This window comes from Delphinus delphis, chromosome 19 (genome assembly GCF_949987515.2).
Source record: "Delphinus delphis chromosome 19, mDelDel1.2, whole genome shotgun sequence".
NCBI classification, from domain to species: domain Eukaryota; kingdom Metazoa; phylum Chordata; class Mammalia; order Artiodactyla; family Delphinidae; genus Delphinus; species Delphinus delphis.
The window spans coordinates 45,502,258-45,508,261 of NC_082701.1; the positions used below are offsets into that span (position 1 = coordinate 45,502,258).

At 44.6% G+C, this 6,004-nt stretch overlaps 1 non-coding gene across 1 annotated transcript; it reads left to right on the top strand.

Moving 5' to 3' along the window:
- Positions 1–3,160: 3,160 nt before the first annotated feature.
- On the top strand, positions 3,161–3,265 carry LOC132415601 (U6 spliceosomal RNA). Its single transcript, XR_009517323.1, has one exon. It is a non-coding gene; the product is annotated as a U6 spliceosomal RNA (small nuclear RNA).
- Positions 3,266–6,004: the final 2,739 nt, after the last annotated feature.

Here is a 6,004-nt window from a genome sequence, read left to right on the forward strand (position 1 = left end):
CATCAACTTTTTTAATCCATAAAATGGTGATTACAAAAAACAAAGGTAATGACAAGAGAATCTATTTTGTGGGATTGTTGTGAGAATTAAATAATACATGGAAAGTGCCCAGAACTATGCCTGGCACATGGTAAGCTTCAATAAATGTTCATTATTATTGGTATTATTATGGAAAGATCTCCAAGACATTGTGTTGAGTAAAAGGGGCAAGTTGAAGAAAAATACTTAAAGCATATTACCATATGGTATACGTATTCATTACATAATAATAGGTAACACCATATGCATATAAAATGTGACACTGGATCAAGTCTATTCCATATGAGGGGGAAAAGTCTCCCTCTGGCCGGCATCTCCTGCCATGTATGCTCCTAGAGGGAATAGTTTCTATTTATATCTCTTTATCCCAGCAACTGGGAGAACTGTGGGACAGTAATAGTAATAAAAATAGCTAACATTTATTACTCTTGGCTCTTGCCATGAGCCAGACCCTGTGCTAAGCTCATTTTATGGATTCTTTCATTTATTTCTCCCAAAAAGCCTATGCAGTAGTTGCTACTATTACCTCCATTTCACAGATGGGGAAAGTGAGGCCTAGAGAGGTTTAGAGCTAGCTAGCAAGCAGTGGAGCCAGGATTCAAACCCAGGCAGTTAGACCTTCCATAATCCTTTACCTAGATTCCCCAATTTTTAGCATGTTGTCTCATTTGCATTATTATTCATTTGCTCTTTATATATGTATATATTTATGGTTTTTTCCTCCTGAACAATTCAAAAGTTACAGACATCCTATCCTGCTCCTTTTACCCCTAAAGACTTCCATGTGTATTTCCTACGAACAAAGACGTTCTCTTACATAACCTGAGTACGATTGTCAAAATAATCAATACTATTATCTAATCTACAGTCCATATGCAGATTTGTCAATTGCCTCATGAATGTCCTTTTGAGCTCTGTATTTTTCCCCCCTGGTCCGTGCATTGCGTTTGGTTGTCATGTCTTTTTAGCCTCCTTTAACTGGGGGCAGCCTTTCCCTGTCAGAGGCCTCACTCTCAATCCCCATGTCACAGGGGTGAAGCTTAGCAGAGCAGGCATGGCACCTTTGTTTATTCGGGAAGTGCTACAGAAGTTTTCAAAGCAATGACTATCTCACTTATGCAAATAAAATTGAGTCCCAGGTCTACAAGACTCAGACTGATGGGTCTTTTCCTAAGAACAGAAAAACTCCCCCCTGTGCATGAAGTTGAGGCCAGCAGATATTATCAGAGGTATGCAAACTGCCTCAGAATTAGGGGTCTAGTGGTTGAGGGAAAGGCAAAGAGAAGTCTTCACAGGCTGCTGAAACCTGGCAAGCATTGGGGGCACCTGTGAGAGGGGGAAAGTCAAGCCTTTCCTCATCCCCTCCAAGGCTATGTGGTCTCTGACTCTCTTGCCTGAAGCTGTTCCGGCGTCAAGGGGCCAAAGAGCCTTCGAGAGAGGCGTGAACTGCATCCACAAAGGAATTGCTGCTCCAGACCGCCACCTTCACCCACAGAGGAGCTGGTGGGGGTTTCTGGTTGTTTTCCTGACACCCATTCCCTCTTCTCCCACCAAAATGATCTTAATTTTCTGTTAGAGGTTCACTGCTCTTTCATTCTCAGCACACTGGGTGGGATCCCGTCAGGAGGTCTCATCCTCTTGGCCGTAGTACATGGTTCAGGTGTGGGCAGTTGCCAGCCAAAGGCAATCAGATAGCCAGAGACGTTTGCTGGAGCTTCCAGGAATCTCAAGCCTCCATCGTCCTGTGTGGAAATTGCCTGAGTAGACTCACCTGCTGGATAGGCAAGAGCCTGGCTCCAGCTCTGGGGGATGGTTATTTCCACCTGGCAAACCATGGGGGAGAGCAGGCCTGAGAATGGAGCTAGCATCAAGGAAGGAGAGCCAGGAAGGTTGGTAAGAGAAAACCCAGGTTCCTGGTCACGTTATTTGAAGACTAGATCAAGCCAGATTTAAAAATCTACCCACACTGTTCAGTTACGTGAGCCAAAATAGTCTCTTTATTATTTAAGTAGTGCCTTTAGATGGAATTGTTGTTTGTAATGTAAAGAGTCCTAATGAATACAGGTGGTCAGATTCCATTGATTCTATTTAATGGGTATTTCTTGATCATCAGGCTTTTCATGAGGGGCTGGGGAAATGCAAAGATAAACAAGAGGGGGTCCTGTCCTTAAAGAGCCCCTTTTCAGTCTGGAGAAGAGGACGAGGGAAGAGAAGGATGGCTTGAACTTGAACCCTGCCTCTGAAATGCAAATATTCCTCCGAGGAGTTCACACAGCTCCTATAATCAATTAATAGACTCACCCTAAGCAGCCCAGCTATGAAAGCCCATCTCTGGATATTGCTGGAGACGCTGCTGGAGAGAATTAACATCTGATAGTTTTGCTCTAAGGGTTTGGGATTGAGTAAGTCAATGTGTCCATCAGGGAAATAGCAGCCGATGAAAACCCAAATCCCACATCGTTCAATGTGGTCAGCAAGGCTTTACTTTCGATTTTCAAGAACGAGGCGCCAATTTTGCACCTGAAAGCTGCCCAATCTGACCTTGCTAAACAGCAAAATGAAGAGCATCCTTACACAACTGATAAAATAAAGGCAGTTAGGTTACAAGACAAACTGTCATTACAGATGAACCCAGCTTGGTCTTTTAATTTTTTTGGCCGTGCCATGGGCCATGTGGGACCTTAGTTCCCCGACCGGGGATCGAACGTGCGTCCCCTGCATTGGAAGCATGGTCTTAACCACTGGACCACCAGGGAAGTCCTCAGGCTTGATGTTTTTAAAAAATCAAAGTTTTCGGGCTTCCCTGGTGGCGCAGTGGTTGAGAGTCTGCCTGCCAGTGCAGGGGACACGGGTTCGTGCCCCGGTCCGGGAAGATCCCACATGCCGCAGAGTGGCTGGGCCCGTGAGCCATGGCCTCGGAGCCTGCGTGTCCGGAGCCTGTGCTCCGCAACGGGAGAGGCCACAACAGTGAGAGGCCCGCGCGTACCGCAAAAAAAAAAAAAAAAAAAAAAAATCAAAGTTTTCAAGAAAAATTCCAGCTCTGCAAGCCCAGATGTTTCTGTATCCTAGAAACATCCTAAAGAATGAAGAGAGATACGACACAAAACGAATGCTATCAAATGCTCCCTTTGGCGGCACATCTGCTAAAATTAGAAAAATACAGAGGAGATGAACAGGGCCCCTGTGCAAGGATGAGACCCAAATTCCTGAAGCATCTCATATTTTTCAGGTACACTCATCACACACACAAAACAGTGACTGTGTGAGGAGATGTATGTTAATTAACTTGACTGTAGTCATTTCACTATGTATATATCAAATCACCATGTTGGACCCCTTAAATATATACAATTTTTATTTATTGAATAAAATTTATAAAGAGAGAAAGAAAAGAGTCATCACCATAAAAACGACCAAACAAACAACCAAACAAAATGCTATCAAGATAACCTTCCTCTCACTGGAAGACACAAAATAGTGTAAAGTAGTTGCTGGAATCCCTAAGCATTACAAGGTTCTCCTCCTGTTTCTGGTGAATTCACAGCAGTGAAAAATGAATATTTTGCTTTTTTTTTTTAAATTTTCTTTCTTTAAGGCAGCCTGTTATCTGGGATCAAATAAGAACCTGAACAGGAAAAGAGGCCAGACCCAGGGAGGTGCCTTGTGGTCAGGCACCCCAGAGAAACAGAACCAATAGGAAATTGTGATATTGTGATTTATAATAAGAAGTATGTAGTTGGTGTTCATCCCCATTCCTGGCACAAAGCCCCTAAAACCCTTGGAATTTCCTAAGTGATGAGAGTTATAAACATGTCTACTGTTGTATTAATGAGGTGCTATTAGACTGTATCTTAGGATGGGGGCTGGTTGCCAGGAGAACCAACCATGTGATTAGAGTATTGGAACTTTCAGTCCCCAGTTCCTCTGGGGAGGGGAGAGGGGCTGGAAGTTGAACGCATTGCCAATGGCCAGTGATTTAATCAATCATAACTCTGTAAGGAAGCCTCCGTCAAACCCCAAATGGTTGGGTTCGGAGAGCTTCCAGGATGGTGAACACATGGAGATTTGGAGAGAGTGGCACACCGTGCCCTTTGCCCATACCTTTCCCTATGCATCTCTTCTTCCTGGCTGTTCCTGAGTTCTAGGTAATAAGCCAGTACTACAGTAAGTAAAATGTTTCAGAGTTCTGTGAACAGCTCTAGCAAATTAATTGAACCTTAGGAGGGTCATTGGAACCTCCAGTCTATAGCCAGTCAGTCAGAAGCACAGGTGACAACCTAGACTTTTGATTGGCATCTGAAGTGGCGGGGCGGGGGGTGCAGCCTTACAGGACTGAGCCCTTAACCTGTGGGAGCTGATGCTACCTCCAAGTAAATAGTATCAGAATTCAGCTAGTGTCAGAGAATTTTTTGGTGTGTGGGAAAAGGCCACATGTCAAAACTGGGTGCAGAATTGGAGTTTCTGGTGCAGAAAACTGTGTTGGGTATGGAGGAAGCTCGGTCAGGTTGACTGGAGACAAAAGGACCAGCAAAGGCAAAAGATACTGCACCAGTTCAGGCAAAAGATAATGGATAATGGAGGCCTGAATTAGAGGTGGAGCAGTAGGGTGGATGGGGAAGAGGGAGTAGATTTTTAAATAGACAAGACTTGGTGCTCGATTGGATGAAAGGAGTGAAAAAAGGGGAAAGTCTAGAATGACTCCAAGGTTTCTGGCTCAAGCAACTTAAGTTGTCAAGGAATTGCCTGAAATAGGCAACTTTGGAGGAGGAACGAGTCTTGAGAAGAAAATGAGCTTAGTTTTGGAAACGTTGACGTTGGGGTGATTGTGGGACATCCAAGTGGAGATATTCACAACAGGCAGAGGGTTAAAGAAGCGCGAAGCCCGAGGGAGAGGTGAGTGTGGGGATATAGACTGGAGAGTCATCAGCACATGCTGGTGGCCCTTAACACCAGGTGAGTGGATGAAATTGCCCAGGGGAAACGTGTAGAGTGAGAACAGCGGTGAGTCATTAAGAACGTTAAAGTAGTAGGTGGTAAAGAGGACCCTCAAAGGAAGCTGAAGACAGAGGTCAGAGAGGTGGAGAGGAAACCACGAGAGAAGATTCATGGAAACCAGTGAGTAGCACATTTCAAGAAGGTAACCACGGTCGTGAGCTAGAGGCTCTGGAGAAGTCAAGTAAGATGATTAACCATCGGGTACCGGCGGGATTCTGAGGTTGTTTCAAGATACAAGGAAGGGACTTAATTTACCTTAGGACAGTGGTTCTCAAACCTTAGCGTGCATCAGAATCCCCCAGAGGGCTTGTTTAGAACATGCCTGCCTTCCAGAATTTCTGATTCAGTAGGTCTGGGGCAGGGCCTGAAAATGTGCATTTCTAACAAGTTCCCAGGTGGTCCTCATGCTGCCGTCTCAGGACCACACTGTGAGAACTACCGCCTTCAGCGTTACCATCCTCAGGGAAGTGAGGTAGCAGGGACGCCTTCATGGCATCCACACAGTGACCCAGGGACACAGGGAGAACTAGGACACTGGCTCGTTGGAATTCCAGTCATGGAGGAGGTTCTGGTCTAACAGAGGGTTGAGAAGACAGGCCCCCTCTGCACAGAGTGAGGCCAGTTTCCCTCCCGGCAGCCATACCTGAGAGGGCATCACCCTTACGAAGGGCAATTTGGCAACAGCTATCAACGTAGCACTTGTATATTCCCTTTGACCCAGCAGTCCTACTTTTGTGTAAAATAAGAATATAAATGTTTATATATAAATATATGTACATACTTGCATTTGCATAAAGAAATTCTTTTTTTTTTTTTTTTTTTTGCATGAAAAAGTTCTTGAAGGATAAATGAGAAATAATAGTGGTTTCAGAGACCAGGGTGGGGTAGGACTGGAAGGATGGAGAACAGAGGTGGGAGATAAACATTTTACTGAATACTCTTTTATGCTTTTTTTAAAAAGCATTTGGAC